Genomic DNA, 26,364 nt, shown 5'->3' on the forward strand with positions numbered 1-26,364 from the left:
CTGTGCACTTTGGAGTCAGACACTTGTGGTCAAATCTTAGCTTTGGAGCGAGTGGCTGATTGGTAAAGTGGTTGCCTTCTTGGAGTCTCAGGCCCTATGTTTGTAGGGTGGCACCTTCAGATTTTTGTTGTTTGGGACAGAGAGTCTCATATTGTGGACCACGCTATCCTGGAACTCACGATGAAACCCAGACTGACCTGGAACTGGTGGCAATCCTCCTGTTAGGTTACAGTTGTGAGCCACCATATGTAGTACTTTTAGGTGTTAATGACATTTTCTTTGCAGGCTTTCTGTGAGGTTGAAATAAAGGAATATGCGTCTCCTCACCTGGCTATGTTTTCCTTCCCTCCCACAGTCCTGCTGCTCAGCCCTACTCTGAGCAGAGAGCAATTGTTGGTGGTCCCAGCACCAGACTTGGCATGGTGTTCTAGTTCGGGTTACTGTTGCTATGATGAGAAACCATGACCAAAGGCAACTCAGGGAGGAAAGAGTTTATTTGGCTTACACTTCCACATTGTAAGTGGAAAGAAGTCAGGGCAGAAACACAAGCAGGGCAGGAACCTGGAGGCAGGAGCTGAGGCAGAGGCCATGGAGGGGTGCTGCTTACTGGCTTGCTCCTCATGGCTTGCTCAGCCTGCTTTCTTGTGGAACCCAGGACCACCAGCCCAGAGATGGCACCACCTACAGTGGGCTGGGTCATCTCCCATCAATCACTGATTAAGAAAATGCCCTACAGGCCTGCCTACAACCTGATCTATGGAGGCATTTTCTTACCTGAGATTCCATCCTCTCAGATGAGGTTAGCTTTTGTCAAGTTGACATAAAACTGCCCGGCACAGATAGATGGAGATTCAGTAGGACACTGAGACCAATTATGAGGGACTAAGGAGTTTAACTAGAAGAATCTTTGATGCCATGAATAGACGGAGGCAAGAGCCGTGGCGAGGAGAAATCAGACTCTAGTACCAGAAACAGATTTCATGGAGGAGTCTCTGAGGGGAATGAGAGCCTACATGGCAGGGGGGGGGGGCTGGAGTCTCTGTATACTTTTTGGGGGGCTGGGGAGGGGAGCGGTAGGCAGTTTCACAGCCAGAGCCTGCAGTCTGGCTCTCTGGTTTCCAGGGAAGAGTGGGAAAAGGGTGGAGAGCAGGAAGTGGCACTCCCAGGTGAGATGTCTTGGCACCAGAAAGTCTGGTTGGGGGTGTTTTCCCAGACAATGACCCAGTAGGGTACCTGTCAGAGGCAGCCAGTGGGGAGGCTGGATTTTGATGTCATCGTCTTACATTCCAGTTTTTTGTTTATGTACAGAAAGAAAGAGACGATTTTACAAGACGGAGCTGGAGGAGGAAAACCAAGGGGCAGAGGATGACAGAATTGTCTAACTTCCTTTGAGCCGAAATTGGATATCCTGGGATTAGAGTGGGGACTCCCCATCCGGAGAAAGTAGTCAGGTGTTGGTCTCTGGGGCAAAGGTGAGGATGTTAATGAGTGCAAAAAGCTTGCCTTGGGCTGGAGCCATGGCCCAAAGTTTCAGAGCCGTGACTGCTCTGCAAGAGAGTGTAAGTTCGACTTCTAACCCTCACAGGCTGTCTACAACTCCAGTTCTAGAGGACTCGGTATTCTCTTCTGGTCTACACAGGCAAAACTCCAATCAATATACTTAAAATAAATTAATGTAGAAAAGAAGGGCCTGCTTATGAATATAGGAATCAAAACAGTTGTTAGAGGAATAACTGCAAGCCTAAGTCAGGACGTCCATGAGAGAATTCCTGAGAGGACTGGGTGCAGGCTAGCAGGAGAGGAGGAGGTGTGCTCTGAAGATTTGAAGTTTTGCCTTTAGAGGAAGTCGTGGGGAAGGCAGAGAGAAAAGGTAGGTAGGTCTCCAGTAAGTTGCTGTAGGTCTCCTTAAAGTTAGTCCCAGTTAAAAAAAAAAAGTTTTGAGTATTAGTTATACGAATGTAATGCCATGTAATAAAAAGGCTGCTGTAGCCCAACGTAACTTTAGCTTTGGACCCGTGACGCCCTAACAGGTGCAGCCTGGTGAAGGTTCAGCAGAGGCCTGGCTCCTTCTTGAAGGTTCAGCGTACAGAACATGGCAGCTACCAGTCCCAGTGTAGCTTGGAGTTGACTCTAGAATTTGAGGGGGCTGAGATGTCAGGAAGGCAGATCCTCAAGAGACAGAGATGGTTCCTGAAAGCCACCAAGAAAGAGATTTCTGGGGAGCTGGAGAGATGGCTCAGCAGGTAAGAGTGTTTGCTGTTCTTGAAGAGGACACAGGTTCTGTTGCTAGCACCCACATGGAGGCTGAAAACCTTCCATCATCCCAGTCCCAGGGGGTTGGACCTTCTTTTCCGGCCTCCGCAGCAGGGGCCTGGATGCTCTCTTCTGACCATCATAGGCACCAGGCATGGACCCGGTACACAGACACACCTGCAGACAAAATGCTCACACATAAAATCAAAATAAACATTTTTAAATGAAATTATTTTGGCTTGTATTACCTATCAGCCATATTATACTTCAGGCTTAATTGCTCATTTTTGTTCTATTTGACATAACACAGTTGTAACGGGAACATGATGGCGGAAAGTACATCCCTGAAAGGAGCAAAACCGGCAGGTGAAGGGGGCACATTCTTTGGACCGGAGGTCACTTGAATCTTCAGGCCCTTAGTGTAGGGAATGGAATTGGGCTGAGAATGGAGCAGTAATCTAATCAGTTGGACCCAGTCAACATGCAAAAATAAGGAAAGCAGCCGGGGTGGTGGCGGCGCACGCCTTTAATCCCAGCACTCAGGAGGCAGAGGCAGGTGGATCGCTGTGAGTTCGAGGCCAGCCTGGTCTACAAAGCGAGTCCAGGACAGCCAAGGCTACACAGAGAAACTCTGTCTTGGGGCGGGGTGGAGTGGGGGGATGGAAAGCTTGCTTGGCATTTGGCATTTAAAAGCTCGGCCTTTTAAGACAGGGAATATATTTTAATTAATTTACTTGTTTATTATTTTATTGCATGCGTAGGAGTGTTTTGTCTCTAGGTATGTGACATTTACCGAGTGTGCTCTTCATGCCTACGGAGGTCAGAACAGGAAGCCAGAGCCCCTGGAATTGGAGCTGCAAACAGTTGTGAGCCATCACGTAGGTGCTGGGACTGGATATTAATTAGTAAATGAAGGCTTCACTCAATAAGAAAGTGAATTCAGGGGCCGAAGAGCTGGCTCAGCAGTTTAAGAGCACCTGTTGCTCTTGCAGAGGACCTGGATTCTGTTCCCCGACCCACGTGGAGGCTCGCAAGCATCTGAAACTCCAGTCCTCGGGGGAGCTGACATCCTTTCCTGACCTCTGCAAGCACCAGGCTCACACACGGTTACATATATACATGCAGCAAACACTCATACGCAAAAATAAAAAGAAATATGTTTTAACTTAAAAGCACTGTAGCCAGATGTGGTGGCCAGCACTCAGGAGGCAGAGGCTGGAGGATTCTGGGACAGCCAAGGCTACACAAAGAAACTGTGTCTCGAAAAAACCAAACCAACCAAACAAACAAAACAAAATAAGCCACTTATTGTTGCAAACATAGAGTTGACATTATTCTATTAAAGTGTAACAGAATTTTGACCTTGGGAATTATAAGTAAGTGGTGACTGTACTATAATCATCCTTATAAATTTCTCACATAAATCTTTTTTTTTTTTTAGTCTAAAGGCATTCATTTAACAAGAACCTCCTTTACCAAATCTGTACTTTATGTCTGTAACTCTTAAATCTGTTAATAAGGCCAGGTGCAGTAGCACACGTCTGTAATCCTAGCATTTGAGGAAGCAGAGGCGGGCGGATCTCTGTCAGTTTGAGGCCAGCCTGGTCTACAAAGTAAGCCCAGGACAGCCAAGGCTACACAGGGAAACCCTGCCTCAAACAAAGCAAAACAAAGCAAAACGTCTTTTAATAAACAAGTAAGAACTCAAAAAAAATCATCTTGAAATTACTATGGAAATTAGTTATTATTAAAACGCACATAAAAGAAGAAATTGTAGCCAGGAATGGAGCAGGCAGATCTCTGTGTGTCTGAGACCAGCTTGCTCTACATAGTGACATCCTGCCTCAGATGGGGAGGGAGGGGAAGAAACCATGTTTAAACATTATTAATAGAAGACGTCTTTACCTTAAACTATTATATATTAAAAACATCCACACTTACACCCATAATCCTGTATACCACTTAACACTAAATGGTTAGCACTTTATAATTTAACAGTGATCAGGTCTTATTTTTAACACTTACAGAATCTGATAACGTTTTGTACTCAGATATACCTCAGATAAAACCCCAAATAACGTAAATCTTAATTCGTCAGTTTAGTAAGTATCATCATGGTCAACAAAACCATTTAAGCCAGCATTTTGTTCTTGTTGCTGGGTTTCTCATACAGCAGAGGATATAGACACTAAAGATTGTTCTTTGAGTCCCTAAGACTTATTATTTAATGCCAGAGGGGTGTGGCAGGTCCAAAGGAGAAAAGGAAAATATAGGACTGCCTGGAAGGCTAAGGGAGCCCCGTTTAAGGCAGTTGTGTGGTGTGGGATGGGGGGAGGGGCTGTCGTGCATTGTGGGGGAAGTTCTGAATATAGGTATTGGGGGGGGGGTGAAAAGAAAGGCAGATGCCTTTGTTGCATGCACGGGGAGTGTGCTTTGACCAAGGTTTCTGATTTCCTAGAGTCCTGCCGATCTCCCAGGATGCTTTATGAACTCAGACAGGATATTTACCTCTTTGTACAGCATCTGTAAGCTCAGAAACAATTATGAGAGCGGATTGAAGGGGACAGAGATAGCTAGCTGCGGAGCCTGGGGGATTTAGCATTTCCTGAAGTTCAGAGGCCCCAGGGCACCTGTCACACTAACATCCTCTCTGTAGGAGCTTGCTAGCCCTCTGTAAGATGGTGGGAGATCTTAAGTCTTAAGTCTTTTTTTTTTTTTTCCCTGAGACAAGGTTTCTCTGTGTAACAGCCCTGCCTGTCCTAGATTCACTTTGTAGAGCAGGCTGGCCTCAATCTCGCAGAGATCCGACTGCCTCTGCCTCCCAGAGAGCTGGGACTCTAGGCATGCATCACTGAACCCCACTTAAGCCTCAAGCCTTACATCTTAATCTTAAATAGATCTCTTTAGTCCTATGTTCTAACCTTAAAGTTATGTGAGCAAACAAATAATTAATTATTGAACATAAGTTATTATTATTATTATGTTTAGATTTATTTTATTTTATGTGTATAAGTGGTTTTGTCTGAATATATATATGCCTGGTGCCCTTGGAGGTCAGAAGAAGGCATTGAGCCCCCAATTAACTGGAGTTGCAGATAGCCTCTCGAGTGCTGGGATTAAAGGCATGCGCCACCACGCCTGGAGTAAATTCCAAATTATATCCGAAGGAAGAGCTGTAAATTACCTTGTTATCAAGAAAGGCTAAATAAACAAATAACAAACAAACTCTTATTTGTTCACTTTGTAATTTTGGTTATTGTTAGAATTTTTGAATAAAAAATGAAAATTCATTGGTTTTTAAATACCAAATGTATATATTTTAAATTAGGTAAATGAAAACTTAAGAAGTCAGATTAGGGCTGGAGGGATGGCTCAGGGGTTAAGAACACTGTCTTTTCTTCCAAAGGTCCTGAGTTCAATTCCTATCAACCACATGGTAGCTCACAATCATCTACAGTAGCGCCCTCTTCTGGTGTGCAGGCACACATGCAGGCATAACACTGTATACATAATAAATAAATATTTTTTAAAAAAGAAGTCAGAGCCGGGCGTGGTGGCACATGTCTTTAATCCCAGCACTCGGGAGGCAGAGGCAGGTGGATCTTTGTGAGTCTGAGGCCAGCCTGGTCTACACTGGTCTACAAAGAGTCCAGGACAGCCAAGGCAACACAGAGAGACACTGTCTCGAAAAACCAAAAAAAAAAAAAAAAAAAGTCAGATTAAAGCTTAGGAAGCTAGTTTTAAAACAAAAAATGTGTATTACTTTAAAAAAATTATTTCAAATTTATTTTATGTGTTTTGGTGTGTGGTCTGGATGTATGTCTGTGCACCACTTGTATGTCTGGTGTTTACAGAAGCCAGAAGGGGCGACGGATTCTCAGAACTGGAATTCTAGACAGCTGTGAGGCACCATGTGGGTGCTGGGAGTTGAACCCAGTTCCTCCAGAAGAGCAGCCGGTGCTGCTAACTGCTGAGCTGTCTCCCCAGCCTCCAGATGTGCTTGTCTTAACTTGAGGCAGGTCTCGTGAGCTTAGGAGTGATAGGTCTTATTGTTTAAATTAACAGTTACAAATAAAGTTAGCATGCACTGTAAAAATCCAGAGAGACATGACAACTGCTGGCCAACAGGAGACGATCGTCAGGGTCATTAGTTACCTGGCAACGGCATGTAAGTGTTTTAAGTCTTTTGCATGATTTTCTAGGACCTGACTGAAGACTGTTAACACTGAGACAGAACTTTAGCCAAAGTGGGTGTGTGTGCCAAGGGGAGGGAGGGGGGGAGGCAGTTTAGCAGGTGGCAGTGGCTTGCTGGGGGTGGTAGCAAGAGTGTGGTGGGGCGTTCCACCTCCCAAAAGACAGTCTCAGTGGACCAGATTGTAAAGCAGTGGTTCTCAACCTTCCTTATGCTGGGGCCCTTTAATACAGTCCCTCATGTTGTGCTGACCCCCAGCCATAAAATTATTTCGTTGCTATTTTATAACTGTAACTCTGCTACTGCTGTGAATCATAATGTAAGTATCTGATTTGCAGGATGTCTGATATGCGACCCCAAAAAGGGGTCATGACCTACGGATTGAGAACTGGTGGCTAATTAAAACCTTGTTTTATTTATTTGTTTGATTTTGAAAGACTCGTTAGGTACTGACCCGTGGCTGGCAGGGCAGGGTGCAAATGCTGCAGGAAGCAGGAGAGGTGAACAGGAAGAGGAGAGAGCTGTGTGGCTGGCAGCTGTGGTGAGGAGGAACAAGAAGTGGACAGGAGCTTTGATCTCGTTTGTGGGGTTGAAATCTTAACAGTTTGGAGAGGCTGAGTGCGATACACAGGGGGTACTGGAGAGGCACCCCTGTGGAGGAGGAAGTTGTTAAGTACAGGGCTGGTGGAGGAGAGAGAGGAAGCAGTCCGGTGCTTTCAACTCCAGGCTGACGCTTGGGACCTGGAGCCTCTGCTGATGCCCTAGCAGAGAGGCAGAGAAAAAGTTTCCAGAGAAGTGTTTAAAAAGGAAGAAACCACGCAACATCAGCATATGGGAAAGCCGGGGATGAGGGGGGAGGGGGGAGGGGGGAGGGGGGAAAGCTGGGCAGAGACCAAGGAAATGGGAAATTTTTAAGGTGGGGCCACAACAACATTAGGCTAGACAGGACAGAAAAAGGCCATTTGGTGCTATGATGATCTAGTTCTGAGTCCGTAAGAATTTTGGTGTGAAAGGGACCATTTTCAGGCCACTGAGGGCCACTGTCCAACGTATATACGGAGGCCAGATACTGTTTCAGAAACTGTCAGTTTTGGGTCTGATGTCTCCCCGAGGATATCGCCTTCTGAGATGATGTAAAGGACATCTGAGGGGAGTGTTGAGGTGGTTCCCACGAGGCCTGCTAAGTCAAGGACATGGGGAAGAGCAACAGGGGCAAGCTTCCTCTTGCCTCTTAAATTCTTTTCAGAGCTGTGATCAATATCACAGACGATAGATCGAATACAATCTGGAGCATCGTCTGATACTGTCTGACCTGAGCTGGCCCTGGACCAAGCCTGGGAGTGGGGGCACATACCATTGACTTAGTATGGAGATTTTTATGAGATCTGGAGACAGGCAAGTGTCCCAGAGACGTTCACCAGAGAGAACAGAGGCCCATGCTGGATGCAGAAAGGGTGGAGGGGGAGGGACATACTCTGAGTGTCGTCTGTTATAGTGCAGCCCCATCTGAGTGGCAGCATCATCACTGCCACATAGAAGAGCCTGGGCTACGCTGTGCAGCACGGAAGCCATCAGTCCACTGCTGACAGTTAAAAAACAAAAGCAATGAACTGACATGAGGCCACTTTCTAAGTGCTCAGCTGCAACATATGCCTAGCGACTTACAGTGCTGGTCAGCAGAGATGGAAACTTCTGTCACTGAGGCACATCCTACTGGGTGCTGTGCTGGAGGCTGTGTTCTGTGTGTGCACACCTGAGTCGCAGTATACTTAGGTTCTTTAAGAACAGAGAACTTGGAGCTAAGAGCGGGGTCCATACTGCCCTCTGTGCATTCTGAGTGTCTCTAGGGCTTGCGTTCTTCATCCCTACACTCTGCCCCGTTGGTGAGGTTCTTCCGGGAGGGTGCGTGAGCAGACCCTCAAAGGGCAGGACTTTGGTAGCTGGTCTAAGGAAGCCGCTCAAGTCAGCCTCACTGACAACTATTGTTCGCCTTGTGTGTCACGGCCTCCACCAGGTGTGAACTGTGGCGGCTTAGGCCTGTGGAAGCCGGAACCACCATGAGATCCTTTAACCCAAAGCCTGAGGGCTGATACCCTTGCCTTGTTCCGTTGTCTTCCTTACGTAGGACAGTAGGCGTTCACAAGGCCGTTGACGGCACAGCTGCCCTCTGAGCACGGATGGTGGCGCCTGCTGGTGACTGTTTATCGCTCCTGACTTGGTATGCTTGGCTGCAGGTGCTGACCCATGCACGGCATGACTCTCTTAGCTGGGCCTGGATGTGCATGAATTGTGGATGCACTCGGACCTTAGCCGTCCAAGCTCCATGACACTTGCCTGTAACCTCCGCTTACTTCTGACATCTGACGAGCCTGGCCTTAGCTCCTTCTCTGTCTCCCCACAGGAGCTGGGCTTGGCCTCTGTGTCCCTGACCTGTGCCCTGACCTCCTGCTCTGATCACACCCATCTCCTGAAACTCTAAAATCTCTCTATTCTGACATCACTCAGCTGGAAGACCTCACTGCTGTGCTGGATCCCACCTTTGGAGTTAGTTCACTCTCTTCCAGCCCAAGTCATGGCTTTGTGTTTCACCAACAGTGAAGTCCCAGCATGCCTGGCTCTGAGGTGGCTAGTGTTGGGCAAGGTGATGAAGGCCTCTGTGGGCTTGTCCACCTTGGGCAGGTGAACACGCAGCTGCAGTAGTTTGGGTTCAAGGGCACCGGGGAGGCGTCAAGGTTAGGAGCTGATCTGGCGTCACATGTGTGATTGGCTTATCTCCAAACTCCAGGTCTCTGGCCCAAAGGACCTTCTGCTTCTGTTGCTTGTTTCACAGTTGGAGGGTCCCGAGGTTTGAGTAGGGGGCAAACAACCAGGTGGGCCAGCCCATCCTTTCTCCATCTGAGCCTGGAGTCATTTTCTTCTCTTATACACGGAACGGTCTGTTCTCTTGTCCCTATCTGACCTCTGCTTTGTCTGCTCCCGGCCACATAAAGCTATGGTCGTAGACGTGGTATCCCAGGCACCAGGAGGTTTCCAAAGACACTAGCAACTGCCTCCCTCTGCCACCCACTCTTGCTTGTTCCTCACCGGACTGCCAGCGAGGGGTGTGGGTATCCGGGGAGGGATCTTGATTCTGGAAACAAAGAACATTGCTACCCATGCCATTGTTGGGAGAAGCCCAAGGGACAACCCATGCCCCAACACTCGCTCTCCCTGGGCGGGTGGAGGGGTAGGAGGGGGGGCCTGCTTCTCTTTTTCCTGACACCATAGCTCATTGTCCTTATTCAAGGGAGGACCGGAAAGGGCATGCATGGGTCTAAACAATCTAACTTACCCCTGTGGCATACAAGTAAGTTACCAACCACACCCCCACTTTTTACTTCCACCAAAGTTACCCACCTATGGCTGCAAATGAAGTCATATTGGCTTAAATTCCCCTGTCTCGGCTCCACATCAGTGGACCCCTGACTCTTACCCGCTCAGAGGTAGGTCACATTTCACATGGTCATCACCTTCTATTTTGTAACTGAACCCCATCCCATCCCCCCACAAGCCACAGAGGAGCTACAAGGAACCTGAAAGAGTCTTCGTTCTGTGTCTAGAGGCTGCCCTGCTGCCCTCAACTCTCAGACAGCCTGGGTTCCAGGCGACACCGTGTTTCCCTAAGCCCCATGTCATAGACCTATCCATGCAGAGCACATGGCTCTTGTGCCTTAGCAGTTCTCAACTTGTGGGTCTTGATGCCTAAAAGACCATTGGAAAACACAGATATTCACATTACAATTCATAACAGTAGCAAAATTACAGTTATGAAGTAGCAATGAAAATAATTTATGGTTGGAGGCCACCACAGCATGAGGAACTGTATTAAAGGGTCTTAGCGCCAGGAAGGTTGAAAACCACTGGCTTAGATGTTACAGGAGTTGGTGGCCTTTGATCCATGGCTTCCTTTTTAAATTATTTCTTTGTTTTGTTTTTGGGATCTTTTGAGACAAGGCCTCTCCCATAGCCCTGTCTGTCCTGGAACTTAAAATGTAGAGGATGAGACTGTCCTTGAACTCTCAGAGATCTGCCTGTCTCTGCCCTCTGAGTGCTGGGATTAGTACATGTGCTACCATATCTGGATACACCATGTTTCCGCATGTGTGTGTGCATGCATGTGCGTGTGTGTGTGTGTGTACATGCGTTTGTGTGTGTGTAGTTGTCTCACCAGATCTATGTCATGCTTTGTCCCTGAACCTCAACACAGCATGCTTGTGAGTTTCTCTCTAAACATTCCTCAGGAAAGATTGCTCCCGCGGACTCCGTCAGTGGCTCCTCCTTTCCTGTCTGAGGCTCTGACCCAGGCCCGGGAGCTAGGCTGGGAAAGGTCATGGCCTCCTCCGTACTCCTTCTGCCTCAGGCCCTTCTCTTGTCAACCACACAGGGAGGGGTGACACGGCTGACACAATCACACTTTGAATCCAGAGAAGCCTTTAGCAGTACTTCAATTCCCCTGAGAAGATGTCTGGGTCGGTTAGAGGAGACACGTGGCAGGCACTCCTCTTCCTCCACCGTGAGTTCATTCATGCCCTGTCACGGAGGTGGAGACCATCGGTCTTGCTGAGTCTGTGACTCCATGGGGTCCAGGGTTGCGGTCCTGGCTGGTGGTACCCGTGTGTCAGGATAGAAAACAAGGGTTAGGGAGACTCATCCTTGCAGAGACAGGAGACCTCAGACTTAGAACAGACATAAGGCTAATGAGTGTGAGTGTCCCGAAAGGCAGGCAGTGTTTTACCTGGACAGTGGCCGTGTGTGTGTGTGTGTGTGTGTGTGTGTGTGTGTGTGTGTGTGTGTCTACTCCCCTGAACACAAAAGCTCAACTTCCTCCCACAAGACTCCTACCACTCAGCCACTGCCATAGTTGCAACGTTTGCTCTTGCCAGCAAGCCAAACAGATAGGGAAGTCTATCTCCCTATGTTGGGATATTTTGAGAATTTTCTTCCTGGGGGGTGGAGGGACGGTAACATCCTCCTTTTCTTCTAAGGTCCCAGTGACAACCCATAGCTTGGTCCTTACTACAGTTCATCCTAGGGATGCAATGAGTTTATTAGGCTTACTGACAGGACAGTGGGTGACCCTAAACCTGCTTCACTAGAAGGTTTTCACACAGCATCGATGATGACTTCCCAAGGGGTGCACAGATGGACCCTCTTTTCCTCCAGTCTTTCCTGGCCAATGTATTCTACCTTCTCCCAGAGAACCCCAAGGCTGTGTGCAGTTAGGGGAGAACTGCGTAAGGTTGGCTTGGAGGGGGGGGCCTGTATACTCAGATGAGGGGGGTGGTGACCCTTCCTTCTATGAGGAAACCTCAACTAGCCCAGTGTGATGATTTCTTGAAAGCAGACACAGCTAGTGGCTATTCTGCTAGGAGGATAGTGTTGGACATCATGAGGCAATGAAAAAGCAAACAAACAGGGCTGGGGAGATGGCTCAGAGGTTAAAAGCACTGACTGCTATTCCAAAGGTCCTGAGTTCAATTCCCAGCAACCCACATGGTGGCTCACAACCATCTGTACTGGAATCTGGTGCCCTCTTCTGACCTGCGGGTGTATGTACAGGTATAATAAGTAAATCAATCTTTTTAAAACAAACAAACAAACAAACAAACAATAAACCACTGCAACTACCAAACAGAAACAGATCATGAACTGTCTAATGATGAGATGGGTAGAGCAGGCTTAAAGACAAGTACTCTAAGCAGTGGCCTTGGAGGCGGGGACAAGGACTGAGCAAGGGGAGGGGGGAAAGGCTAGGCTACGTCATGGTGAAAGTCACTTGGGGATATTTGGACTCCTCCCAAAGGGACAACCTTCCAGAGTCACTGTCCCTGGATCCTCCCCCCTCCACTCCCACCCTGCTTCCTGGGAAAGGCCCTCAGTGAAAGTTCTGGCTGGTCACTCAGTCCTCCACCAAGTTGTTGGCACCCAAGGGAACACGCGAGGTGGTGTCTTGGGGGGACCAGATACGGTAATGGGGGAGCAGTCGGAAGCTGCTCCAGCAACATTGAAGCTGAAGGGTTCCCAAGGGTGTGGGTGTTTGTGACACCGGTAGTCTCTTTACTTGTCTGTCACTCTAAAACAAGGAGGTGGCCAGCCGGTCTGGCTGTGTGTCTGTCCAGCTTTCGGTTCCCAGGGAAATGCACACAGAACCCAAGATTAGCCACAGAGAGACGCGCCACCATTCCACCTTAACACAAACAGGAACACTTGCGTCTACACTCGGGCCTGGGCACAGACATTGCCACTCCCTCCCATCTTTGGCCACTTTGGTGTTGGAGAGAGTTCAAGATGGCTTGTCCCCTCCTCCTCTGCCCACACCCCCTCCCCCTCCCCCTGGCAGCCCCACCCCTGAGAAAGTACAGCTCAGGGGTCCCCAGGGCTGCACAGGAAATGCTTTGTATGCTCCGGGTCAGCCAGGCTATTTTCTGTCCTAGGACTGGCGGGAGGTTGGGCCAGGAACAGCCAGGACCGACATACTCAGCTGTTTTTTTTTTTTTTCTCCTCTACAGTTGGCAGTGGGTGTTGCTCGGTCCCTCAGTGTCTCTCTCTCCTATCACTGTATTCCTCTTTGAGGTGTCAGGACAGTTCATTTGATGGCGGCTTCTAGATCTTCCAAAGTTCAGTGCGATGCCTTCTCTTCAGCGAGTTTCCCCCAGCCCTTCCTATCGGTTTTGTATTCCCCGCCTCTGAGCACTGCGCTGATGTGGCTTCCCCATGAAGCAGAGGGCAGCCACCCTGATTTAATGATGTGTTCCCTCCTTGGCAGAGCACTGATGCTCACTGTGTTTCGGTTGAAGAATATTAGTTGTTGGGAGAAACACTTACGAGTGTTTGGAATCTCATTGTATGGTGTTGCATTTCCTCTATGGAATCTTCAGAGCTCGGAGCGTGGGGTTTGCTTTGGGGGAAGAGATGAATACATCAGATTTTCTTTGAGTGTTGGTAGAAGACAAAACCTGAGTCCGCCATCAGTGCAGAGAGATGAGAGCTGGGTTTCATATTTACACTGTCAGCTGCATGTGCCAGGCTCTGCCACAGATGACAGTGTGTGTGTGTTGTGTGTATGTGTTTTGTGTGTGTGTGTATGTGCGTTGTGTATATGTGTTTGTGTGTGTGTGTGTGTTGTATATGATCTACTTGAAAAATCTTTCAGGGTCTTAAGTAGAAAAAGAGGTGCTTAAACAAAAATTGGATGTCTAGCTCTATCGGTGGCGTGTGACGGTGGAAATGTCTCACAAGAACTTCTCTGCTCCCAGGTACGAGTCCTTGGGCTTCTTACCTCAGAAGTGCAGCAGCCGGCATTGTGGGAACGTGAAGAGCTTCCCCAAGGATGACCCTTCCAAGCCGCCTTACCTCACAGCCTTTCTAGGCTCCAAGTCTGGCATGACCTGCATCGTCCGGGAAGTCGACAGGCCAGGATCTAAGGTGAACAAGAAAGAAGTCCTGGGGGCTGTAGCCATTGTGGAAACCCCACCCATGGTGGTTGGGGGCATTGTGGGATATGTAGTAACCCCACGAGGCCTCCTGACCTTCAAGACAGTATTTGCTGAGCACATCAGCGATGAGTGTCAAAGGCGCTTCTATAAGAACTGGCACAAGTCTGAGAAGAAGGCCTTCACCAAATACTGTAAGAAATGGCAGGACGCGGGCTGGAGAGATAGCTCAGAGGGTAAGAGCACTGACTGCTCTGCTGTTCTTCCAAAGGTCCTGAGTTCAATTCCCAGCAACCACATGGTGGCTCACAGCCATCTATAATGTGATCTAATGCCCTCTTCTGGCCTTCAAGCACTGTATACATAATAAATAAATAAATAAATAATATAAAAGAAAGAAATGGCAGGACGACATGGGCAAGAAACAGCTGGAGGAGGACTTCAACAGCACGAAGTACAGTCAGGTCATCCGCGTAATTGCCCACACTCAGGTGCACCTGCTTCCTCTGCGCCAGAAGAAAGCACAGTTGATGGAGATCCAGGTGACCGGGGGGGGGGGGGGGGGGCACGGTGGCTGAGAAGCTAGACTGGGCCAGAGAGAGCTGGAGCAGCAGGGCCCTGTGAACCAGGTGTTTGGACAGGATGAGATGACTGACGTCATGGGGTGACAAAAGGCAAAGGATATAAAGGGGTGACCGGTCGTTGGCATACGAAGAAACTACGGCGAAAGACCCACGGAGGGCTACGCAAAGTTGGCTGTATTGGAGCCTGGCATCTTGCCCGTGTGGTCTTCTCTGTGGCTCGAGATGGGCAGAGAGGCTACCACCACGGAACAGAGATTAACAAGAAGATTTATAAGATTGGTCAAGGCTACCTCATCAAGGATGGTAAGCTGATCAGGAACAATGCATCCCCTGACTGCGGCCTGTCTGACAAGAGCATCAACCCACTGGGTGGCTTTGTCCATTATGGTGAGGTGACCAATGGCTTCGTCATGTTCAAAGGCTGTGTGGTGGGAAGCAAGAAACGAGTGCTTACTCTCCGCAAGTCCTTGCTGGTGCAGACCAAATGGCGAGCTCTGGAGAAGACTGACCTGAAGTTCATCAACAGCACCTCCAAGTTTGGCCACGGTCATTTCCAGACCATGGAGGAGAAGAAAGCATTCCGGAGACCACTCAGGAAAGACCACATTGCCAAGGAGGAAGGTGTTTAATGCCAGAAGCAATTTGTGCAGCTGGTGGGGTCTCAATAAAAACTTTTCCAGTGAAAAAAATTTTGATGTCTAATATGATAATAACTTTACATCTAAAGAATGCTTAATACAATGCTGGGCGGTGGTGGTGCAAGCCTTTAATCTCAATACTTGGGAGGCAGAGGCAGGCGGATCGCTGTGAGTTTGAGGCCAGCCTGGTCTACAAAGCGAGTCCAGAACAGCCAAGGCTACAGAGAGAGACCCTGTCTTGAAAAACAAACAAACAAACAAAAAACCCAAAACAAAACAAAACAAAATGCTTAATACTTTATTGGATTTTTATTTGAAATGAGTCAACTGATAGGATACAGCTTTTAATTTTTTTTTTTTTTTTCCAGCTGAAGAAACCAAGGCTGAGAGAATGTAGCTTTCTCCCAGGTCACACAGATGTGTGTGTGGAAGGACTAACAGTAGGTGTCTGAAGTCCACTCCATATTGGGGACTGCGCACCTGCAAAATGCTGGGTCTCCTGTTCCTTCCTTTGGCCTTGGGGCAGCTGGACAGCTGGTCCAGTCTCCCAGTGTTTCTCAGTCGCGGTAGGGGTTTCCCTGAGGGTGGAAGTGAGACCTGCAGACACAGAATGTGCATTGTCCAGCTGCACCTGGAGGGTGCTTGTGTCAGCAGGCAGCACTGGGACGTGGTGCCAGGCTGGGGAGGGTCTGATTGGTCCCTTGGCCCAGGTCCTGACCTCCATCTCTCTGACTCCTGCTGGGAACTGGTCCTTTCCTGAGTCCTGGGTTGCCTGTCAGAGGCCATGAGAGCAGGAAAGCCCCTCACTTTCCCTGTCTGATAATGGAGGATAGATTTCTTGGGTTTAGTTCTACAGAACACTCTCCAAGAAAAGGCTTGTGTGACCAGGAGAGCCAAGGATGTCATGGGTCCCTGGGTAGACACAGTGCACATCACACATTAGAAGCTTTTACAGCTCTTGAAGATGTTTAAAGCAGTGTTTCTCAAATGACCCCTTTGACCTCTGAACCCTCCTCAAAGCCACCTGCCCACTGTTCCACTGGTTACCTTTTGGGAACTGTTCTAACAGGTGTTTGAGGCTCCTCCTCACCCTGCTCCAAAGCGTGAGCCATTGTTGACCTCAGCTGTGTAATACTGGCTGCCCAGCGCCCCACCCACTTCCTCATTTTCACGGACTCTCCTTCGAGTCTTGTGGGGGATGGGTGGAGAAGAACTGTCTCCCATTCCGTCAGAGGTCAGTGGAAGTAGGGGACTTCTACTTGTAGAGTCACTCAAGGACATGTGACCTAGGTTAGGACTTTGAACCCACAGAAACATCCAGGGGTTCAGAGGAGTCATTTAGAGACGCTGTGCCCACAGGCATGAGTGGACATCTGTGGTGTTGTTCTGCACAGATTTTCTGCCTATAGTGTCAGTTCAGCTAGACCTCCAGCGGCCAAAGACTCCTGGGTGCCTACGTGTTCTAAGACTCACTTTGATCCTTCCCGCAGATACTGCATGCCCCTACAGTGGGTTCCCACTGAATTGTTACTGTTGTTTGTAACGGGAGTCCTGACTGACTAGGGGTGCTCAAGAAATGTCGCTTGAATGGCACTGAGACGTGGCTGAGTTGGTTGAAAATTTGCCTTCCATGCACGAAGCTCTGGGCTTGAGCACCTCCCCCCCCTCAGCCAAGTACTACAGAGGCCCGACTTGGTGGTGCATACTTGTAATGCCAGCACCCAAGAGATGAGGGCAGAAGGACCAGAAGCTCAAAGTTTAAGGTCAACCTGGGCTAAACAAAGAGCTCTCTCTCTCTCTCTCTCTCTCTCTCTCTCTCTCTCTCTCTCTCTCTCTCTTCTCTCTCTCTCTCTCTCTCTCTTCTCTCTCTCTCCTCTCTCTCTCTCTCTCTCTCTCTCTTCTCTCTCTTTCCTCTCTCTCTCTCTCTCTCTGTCTCTGTCTCTCTGTCTCTATGTCTGTCTGTCTGTCTGTCTGTCTGTCTGTCTCTCTCTCTCTCTCTCTCTCTCTCTCTCTCTCTCTTGCTCTGGCTGAATGAATCTAAATAACCAATTCTGGTCCCAAGATTGTGTCCACTGCCCTATTTTGTCAATATTATCGTCTGAGTCGTCCGGCCTCACTGATACCTGAGTGTTGGCCCTGTGTGGGGTGCATCATGGGTACCACCTCGATCTGTGTTTCTGCACACCCCTGTATCTGATGTGGGAGAGTGACTGGCCTGGGCCAGGGGGAAGTCCTGCCAAAGTGCTGTGGGAACACAGGAGAGTCCCAGCAGAAGACTCCAGAGTTGGGACTCAGAAAGAAGTGGGTCTGAAAGGGAGTGAGACATCCTAGATTAGAGAGCATCCCAGGCTCAGAATGTAGGAAAGCCTGGAGAATGCTGGCTTGGTGTGAGCATAACAATAGGAGAGTCCTCAGACGCCACGCAAAAAAGGATGCTTTTTATTCCATTATTGGACTCGGGGGAGGTGTGTGACATCACAAAAATTTTGAATAGGAGAGGTCAAAGGCAATTTGGTGTACAGGGAGATCCTTGCTGTGTATAAGCTATAACTTGGATAAATCATGTGAGCTTTGGGGGGTCTCAGTGGTAGAACAGAGACCCTGATTAGTCACACACACACACACACACACACACACACACACACACACACACACCCCACACAAGAAAGGAAGGAAGGAAGAAGAAAAGATAATAAAACTTTAGCATTTGTGGCAAGAAGGTACTACATGATATAAAGTATCTTGATGTAAAACAGTGCGTGATATAAAATATCTTGATATAAGACAGTGCACGATATAAAGTACGTAGCACAGCAGCTGGTGAGGTAGCCCAGCAGGTAAAGATGCTGGCCGCCAAACCTGACCGTCTGAGTTCCAGTCCTGCCTAGAATCCACACGGTAGAAAGGAGATGCCTGACTTCTGCAAGTTGTCCTTTGACCTCTTGGCGCATGCTAAACAGATGAATGTAAATAAACCACCTGGTATGTACAATGCATCCCACGAAGGCCGTGTCGTCACCACTGAGGTCCCTGAGTTAGATCCTCAAACGCCTTCACTAGCTGAATTCCTGGAGGGCAGGGACTGCGCCCTTCACGTCCTTATTCTCGACACAGTTCCTGGATCAGAGCACACGCTCGGTGACACGCTGAGCGGGCTGGGCGGCGCGGTATTACAGCTGCTGTGGAGGAAGGAATAGAGAGGTGTGACTATTGGCAGACAGGCAAGTGCTGGAGGGAGTCAGGCCAGAGATGTGGAGCCAGCCCTGGAGAGAGTGAGGCCTGACCCCGAGGAAATTCAATCTTCACCTTTTGGCAGCTTTTCAGTGTAGAGGACGAGGAAGAGGGAGGCTCCAGAGAGCCAAGGGGTTCTTGTCTTATACAAACTAAGAGAGAAAACAGCCTTTCTTTGGGGTCTTTTTAAACTCAAAGGACCCAAGTAAACATGAAAATAGACTTGGATAGACTGGGTAGGTTGACCAGTTCATCCTCAGTGTTGAAGTACACAGACAGAGACTTTATTTTTTTTATTTTTTATTTTTATTTTTTTCAGACAGAGACTTTAAACTCAAAATATAGATACTGTTTTTGAAATGGGCTGCCCATAGAGGTAATAAGGTTCCTGTTGGTAGAGCAGGTATGAGTGGACGATGGGCCGCTGTGAGGAAAGAAGCTAAAACAAATTAACCCAACAGCTGCCCGGAGAGTGCACGCATTAGCTTCCGCTGTGTGAGGAGCACAAAACCTCAGTAGTTTGCATCAGAAAAGATGCATGGCTCCCAGGCCTGGAGGGAGTTAGTTGAGTTTGGCTGAACGGCCCTGTTGACTTAGGATGGGACCTTTAGTATGGAAGTTACTTGGTTGTTGACTCATCTAGACGATTTTGGCCAGGGAGGTGGCATGGTCACTCATCTTGCTTCTTGCAAGTGGACCCAAGCTTGGGGTCTCGGTGGGACTGGAAGGAGGACAGACACAGACATGAAGGCCTCTGAAGCTCTTGACTCAGAACCAGTACCTAGTTATATCTCTGTTTCATTTTGCTGGGCAGAGCAGACCTCAAGAGGAGGGCGGACAGATGGCGCCTTGTAAGTGGGAAACGCTACAAGGTCATATGACAAAGGCTGTGTATGGGGAAGGGGTAAGGAACTAGGGTCATTAGCACGATGAGTGGTGGCTAGGACAGCATTTCTCAGCCTGTGTGGACCTGAGTTCTGTTTATTTTCCTCTAGATCTTTGTGAGGCTTGGAGTGAGCCTGAGCAGGCTGGGATTTTGTTTTCCCAGACAATTGTTAAGAATCCTCTTAATATACATTTAGTTTTTAAAAATCTCATTTTATTTATTTATTTACTTATGTGTGTGCACGTGCGTGTGCATATGCATGTCATGTTGCACTTGTGGAGGTCAGAGGGCGACTTTCAAGGGTCAGTTTTCTCCCTTCTACCACGTGGGTCCTGAGATCAAATGCGGGCCTGGTGTTTGATGTGAGGTGTGGCAGCAAGTGCCTTTGACTTCTGAGTCCTCTGTCTCTTCCCCAGATTAGACCATTTAAAAAAGTGCGGAAAGCTCTGTGGATTTGCACGTCAGTCATTCCTGCACAGCGGCCATGCTAACATTCTCTGGACTGTTCCAACGTTGGTGTATGTGCTGCCGACGCGAGCACCAAATAGGCCAACTTTAATCCGCTCTTCTACACTTATTTATTTGCTTATGAAATGAAGATAACACTCAAGCTGGGTGGTGATGGCGCATGATTTTAATCCCAGCACTCGAGAGGCAGAGCAGGAGGATCTCTGTGAGTTCAAGCCCAGCCTGGTCTACAAAGAGAGTCCAGGACAGCCAGGGCTCTGTTACACAGAGAAACCCTGTCTCAAAATCAAACAAACAGCCGGGCATGGTGGCGCACGCCTTTAATCCCAGCTCTTGGGAGGCAGAGGCAGGCGGATAGCTGTGAGTTCGAGGCCAGCCTGGTCTACAAAGTGGGTCCAGGACAGCCAAGGCTACACAGAGAAACCCTATTTCAAAAAACCAAAAAATAAACAAACAAACAAAATAACATATCAAAACTTTCTTTTTACTGAAAAAAAAAAATCAAAGTCAGAAAATCTAATTCTATACCTCAATTACCACAACCTAACCACACCACCTAATATCTCCTGCACGTGTCTTCAAAGTTGTCGTATTTGATCTCCAGGCTTCTGAGGGTCCACGTCTTGAGACTTACTGGTGCTTCTTTTGGGTCAAATCCAAAAGTAGAAATACACCAGAGTTGTTCATGCACCTGCAAGTCATATCAATGACTAGTGACAAGGGAAGCAAACTTAGATATTCCAGAAGGGAACTGCATCCTGAGCCCGCATTGTCATTCTAATCCAATTCAAACTCAGTGTTCCACCCCCCCACCCCCCCACCCCCCCACCCCCTGCTTTGTAGGGGACGGGCTATATGGCCAATGTTCAGCCATCTTGTCAGAGCCTAGGTTCCTATTTCTCCAGCAGTCTGCCATTTACCAGAAACCAGCAGACCCTGTCATGGTTCCGCAGTTAGACTAAAGATAAGATTTAGACGGAGCCACCCTGTTGTAGTTTAGCAGTTAGATTAGATAAAGATAGCAAAATATTCGGTATGGCAGAAGGTTGTGACCTGCTTGGAATTCCTCGAGTCTTGAGATAGCCTACAGCTGGGTTGCCATAGTAATATGCTTCCCTGTCCCTTGCCTTATAAAAACGCTGTGAAACTTCTCAATAAACGGGGTTTGATCAGAATCCAGACTTGCCCTCATTTCTTTGTGTCTCCTGTCCCCCCACTTGTCTGCCCCCTACACAGGTACCCACTGAAGACCCCAAACGGACGGAACACTGCCTTTCACGGTTCTCTCTCTCACTGCAACAAATCATCAGCAGGAAAGAACAGGGCGATAGTTACGCCTCAATTAGCTCTACCACAACGGACCCTACTCTAGCATCCTCAGGAAGGTCCCATCTGTGACATGTGTAAAAGCTACCGGTACAGCTTGCTTTCCTCTGCTCTCCTCTGAGGCCATCATCACTCTTACTTTTTTTTTTTTTCAAGATAAGGTCTTGTGTAGCCCAGGTTGGCCTTGAATTACATATCTGAGGATGACCCTAAACTCCTGATCCTCCTGCCTCGACCGCTCCAATGCAGGGATTACAGATGTGGGCTCCGTGCTTGACAAGCAGAATTTCTTTAAAGCTGGTAATATGAGTGCTTATTGATCTTGCGGAGGGCTAGGGATTGGTTTCCACCTCCCACACTGAGTGACTCACAAATGCTACAATTCCAGGCCCAGGGAATTCAATGCTCTCTTCTGGACTCCAAGAGCAGCTGTGATATGTGCACACACCTACACTTACACACACACACACACACACACACACACACACCCTTAATTAAGAATGATTTTTTCCTGGGGTAGTGGGCCAGCTGGAGAGGTGACTCAGCAGCTAAGGGTGCTTGCTGCTCTTACAGAGGACCCATCTCCTGCTCAATAATCATCTGTAACTTTACTTCCAGGTGATCCAATACCCTCTTCTTGCCCATGTGGGCACCAGACACACACATATGTCTATATATGTGCAGAGAAAGACAAACAAACAAACAAACAAACAAACAAAAAACACTCAAACTCATAAAATAAAAATAAAAAATATTTTTAAATAAAGTAACTAAAATTGACACCTGTTTTGTGTGTGTGTGTGTGTGTGTGTGTGTGTGTGTGTGTGTGTGTGTGTATGTGTGAGTGTGAATGGACAACAATATTGGGGCTCTTGTCCATCTATCCCCTGTCACATGACTTCTACTGACCTGAAACTTATTTCCAGCAGAGGAGGGGGGCAGACACTAAACCTACAAGCCAGGCCACGGTATAACACCAAAGGCCAGGTCCCTCAGCTGGGGATTTCCTTGAAGGTTCGAGGTCAGATTGATGGCATGCAGCACAGGTGAGAAGTCACCCGTCCAGGACTCCCTTGGGGGCTGCGCTGGCTGACAAAAACGGGGAGCTCAACCCACAGCTAGACCAGCAGGAGGCCAGGCCTCTTTGGACTGGATTCTCAGGCCAGGACCTTAGGGACAGGAAGCAGGTGTGTAGACGGATAAGCATAGAACAAAAATAGAGCTCTGGACAGTAAGGGAAGATGAGTGAGGGCTGTGGAATTGGAGGGCTGGGCTGGGTAGGTTTGTTCAGTTTGAAAGCATGAGATTCATGCTAGACACCTCCAGGCCAGAGAACAGTCCATGAAACAGATCTCAAACATGCCCTGGCTAAGACCCGTGGGCCTGGGATCTTATGTTCCAGGATTCCTGTGCGTGGTGATGGGTTTTTATTTCTGCTTTTGGTACTGAGGCCCGAACTCAGGGCCTTATACATAGTAAATTCTTTACCACAGCTATGTTCCCAGACTTTTCAGTATTTTTCACTTTGAGATAGGTTCTTGATTAAGTTTTCTAGGCTGGCCTTGAAGTCAGTCTACAGCCCAGTCAGGCCTTGAATTTAACAATCCTTCTATCTCAGCCTCCCAAGTAGCTGAGATTACCAGCATGCACTGCCAGACCTAGACATAGAATCGGTTCTTTTCTATTTTTTTTTTTTTTACAATTTAATTTTTATTTGCTATTATGATGTCAGGGGCCGGGGGGAAGATGTGCTTGTGCCGCAGCAGGAGTGTGGGGGTCCGAGGACAACTTTGTGGAGTTGGTTCTGACCTTCTCTCTCTAGGTGGGTTCTGATGCTCAAGGTCAGGCCATCAAGCTTGTATGGCAAGCTTTTTTACTCATTGGGCCAGCTTGCCAGCCCTGGGGATCAGTTCTAACATCAGCTCAGAATGTGGTGCTTTAGAGAAACGTGTGGAAGGCAGATTTTGAGGCGGCATCCTACTTTGGGATGGTTCCTAATATCCGCTGCAGTTACAGAGGAAGAGGACGGTCCAGGGCTGAGCTGAGGGGTGTGGTGGGACAGCCCACGGGAGTGGGGGGGGGCGCACATGTTTTATCACCAGTGTTCTCTCTGTGCGTGGTGAGAAGCTGACTGAATCAGTCTTCTCATCCTTCCCAGAGTGTCTCACTGCGGCGTCCCCTCATTGCCACAGCTGGGCAGCACAACTCCCGCCCTCACAGCAGTATGTACTGCAGCACCTCTGTGACTGGTGGCCCACAGGCAGATGAGAGCCTCTCTCTTAGCTTCTGCTAGAAGCCTCCACCAGTGCGGATGCTCACTCTCCTTTCCCCCCACAAAGAAGTGAAATCAACAGACAGGTTGCTCTGTCAAGTTGACTGGTAGAGCTGTTCTGGGTTTGTGCACCGACACGCAGGAGTGGCCTCGGTTGAGCACTCTCAGTGCTCGGGTGCACAGCAAGTCCTGAGCTGGTAGCTACTGGGCCTCTAGTTTACCCCGTGGTCCCCGACTTGGAGGGAGAGGTGGCAGAGGGCGTTTGCATGCTGAATGCGCATCTTCTAGATATTATATGAACACCGCCCTCAGGGTCCGGGGACATAGCTTAGTTGGTGGAGTGCTGGCCTAGCATGCTGAGGTCCTTGGTTTGGTTCCAGCACTGTATACACTGAGCATGGAGGTGTATGCTTATAACCCCAGCACCGATGGAGGCAGAAGGATCAAGGTTATCTCAGTTACAAAGGCAATTTGAGCCCAGCCTGGGCTACATGAGATCCTGTCTTAGGGAGGAAAAAAAGGATCTTTCCCCAGAGGGACATAAAAAAAAAATTGTGCATGGGGTTGGAAAACAGAGGGGGACCCAAAGGATATGAGTACTTGCTGGATAGAGTCAGAACTGACAAACGTAATGGACAGTGAGTTTGTAGTCCCACTGCCGCATGTCTGTGAGTAAGTGATGTAGTCTCTCTGAACCCGGTTCTTCTAAGACAATGGGCACCAGTCTTTGTTTCTCCAGAAGCACTGAGGTTCTGCTGGTAAGCGGGAGGCAGAGGGGTGACACAGAGAAGGGGGAGGGAACAGCAGGTGCCAGGTAGAACATCCCAGCTCTCAAAGCACGCTGGGGTCTTCATCTCATTAAAGGAGAACTTCCGTTTCTTGGTCAGGAAGTCTCTGCCCAGACTCCTAGACCTGGCAGGCTGGTCTGAGTGACCCTCAGGGTCAACTTGGCTCTGCCCAGGAATGCGGCCCTAGCTGCTACCCTGCCAGCCGCGGTCGGTCCCTTGCACTTATCAGCACCATATTTGCTCAGGAGGGGTACCAGCCACCCCTGCCCCCTCAGAAAACAAGAAAACATGTTTTGTCAGTGGCAGGGTGGAGTGGGGTGGCCTCTCTGGCTCCAGGCTCGCCATCACCCTTGCCCCCCTCCACCACCAGTGCACCTACCAGTGGGGCAGGCAGCCTGTTATTGTTGGAATGGAGAGCTGGCTCGCTGGTCGCCTGTTTCCTCCAGCTGTCCAAGCAGGGAGCGCTGGGGAGGAAACCCTCAGTCCTGTTCATGGGCCTCAGACAAACCCCCTGTCACAACAAGCGAACAATGGCCTGGATGGGCTGGTGGGTGGATGGAAGGGTAGCCTCTCTGCTCTCTGTTTCCACCACCTAGAGACAGGTTGTAAGAGGTGGGAGCAGGGGCCCGCTCTCCCCTCGCCTCCCCCATCCCGCGCCTTGTTTTCCACCCTGTTGGGCACACTGTCTCCCATCTCAGGGGCCAAGGAAAACAGCAGCCTCAGGAAGTGTGTCTGGTCTGGGGTTCTGCAGCCAGGAGCAGCAGCAGGGCTGGCGGGAGGGGAGTTGAGCGGGCCTGGGACTGCAAGGCTTCCATCTGCACGGGGTTGGAGCCCAGCAGTCACAGGTCTGTTTCTCCCTTGAAAGCCCCAAGGACTTTGTCCTCCTGTGTCTTTGGGTCTTCAGTCCTAGTATATGGCCAAGCCTGGAACAGGTGTCTGGAACGACTTGTTCAGTAAATCAGGGATAGGTCAGACAGAAGACGTGCATCGTCTTGCGCTGCTGCCTGGCAACTGTGTGACATTCAGTAGGTCACTTAGCCTGTCTAGTTCAAACCTTGTTTTTCTATTCTATAGACTATGCAATTCATAGAACTTCAGTGCAAGTGGAATGTTTTTGGGCATCTTGACTGTCTTGGGGAGTAGATGACACGCCATAAACCCAACAGATTGTTAACGAGGGTCAGCAAACAGGTGTCGATATGGTGGTGTCATTGACAACATGTGTTTTGGACCAAGTGGCCGTAGTACTTCCTAGACTTTGTTGTTGTTGTTGTTGTAGTTTTGTTTTGTTTTTCTGAGACAGGGTTTCTCCGCATAACCTTGGCTGTCCTGGACTCAGTTTGTAGACCAGGCTGGCCTCAAATTTTGGGAACCCTTGGAAATAAGGAAGATGGTTTGGGGTCTACTGAAATGTTCACGTGCGTCAGAGGCTCTGTGGGCTAATACACTTACTGTCTATCTCAGTCTTCACGGAAGCACTTTCTTACCCTGTCTTAGAGCTATAGAGATGGATTCACATGGGCGAATGCCACAGAACTGAGAATTTTAATTTTATTACATATGCGTTTATGTCTCTATGTGCATAAGCCACATGTGTATGGATTCTCACGGAGGCCAGAAGAGGGCCTCGGATCCCCTGGAATTGGGATTACAGTGTGTTGTTGCCTGACACAGGTGTTGGGAGCTGAACTTGGGTTCTTTGTCCCATAGGTGAGATTACGCTCAGGGCTGTGGCAGGAAGTCCGGTCATAAGGCCAGCTATGGAAAGAGAAGGGTTGGACAGTGGGTCTGACGTGCACTAGGGCATTGGGGCATAGTGCTCTGAGACAGGAAGGACAGAAAGCAGCATCGTGTGTGGTGAGCATGCTTGTGGGTCTACTGGGCTGGTTATACCAACGCAACAGCAACAAAACCCCAGCCCTTGTCGCAGTAGACCAAAACACAGAGAGGTTGCATGATGCCCAGTCCCAACGGATCCCTCTACACACAAATCCTGTACGTAAGTTTCGGGGATCATTGTGCAGAAGAAGTTTGCTGTGAGATTGTGTCTCCTAGAAATGTCAGAGAAGCTATGGCCATGAAGTCTCATCAACACGGCCACCTACACAAGACCTGAACAAGGGTGACACCAGTAGCCATGGTAACATGGAAGGGGAAAGTTCACAAGGCCTCAACCTTAGACAAAGAATTATGGGCAACCAGGGAATGCTGAAAATGTGAGAAATAGAAATAGTTTTCCCTGGGAAGGGCCTAC

The 26,364-nt window shown here is 48.8% G+C and overlaps 1 long non-coding RNA gene and 1 pseudogene across 2 annotated transcripts in view; one reads left to right on the plus strand and one right to left on the minus strand.

Moving 5' to 3' along the window:
* Window positions 1–13,672: 13,672 nt before the first annotated feature.
* On the plus strand, window positions 13,673–15,190 carry LOC311599226 (large ribosomal subunit protein uL3-like; annotated as a pseudogene). Its single transcript has 2 exons — window positions 13,673–14,125; window positions 14,325–15,190. The product of its transcript is annotated as a large ribosomal subunit protein uL3-like (transcript).
* A 2,001-nt stretch (window positions 15,191–17,191) lies between these two features.
* Window positions 17,192–26,364, minus strand: part of LOC311600325 — a 25,778-nt gene continuing 16,605 nt past the window's right edge. Inside the window, exon 3 of the long non-coding RNA XR_014780212.1 lies at window positions 17,192–18,318. This is a non-coding gene — a long non-coding RNA (uncharacterized lncRNA). The remainder of the gene's footprint in view (window positions 18,319–26,364) is intronic.

This window comes from Acomys minous (genome assembly GCF_964271855.1).
Source record: "Acomys minous genome assembly, chromosome: 6".
NCBI lineage: Eukaryota > Metazoa > Chordata > Mammalia > Rodentia > Muridae > Acomys > Acomys minous.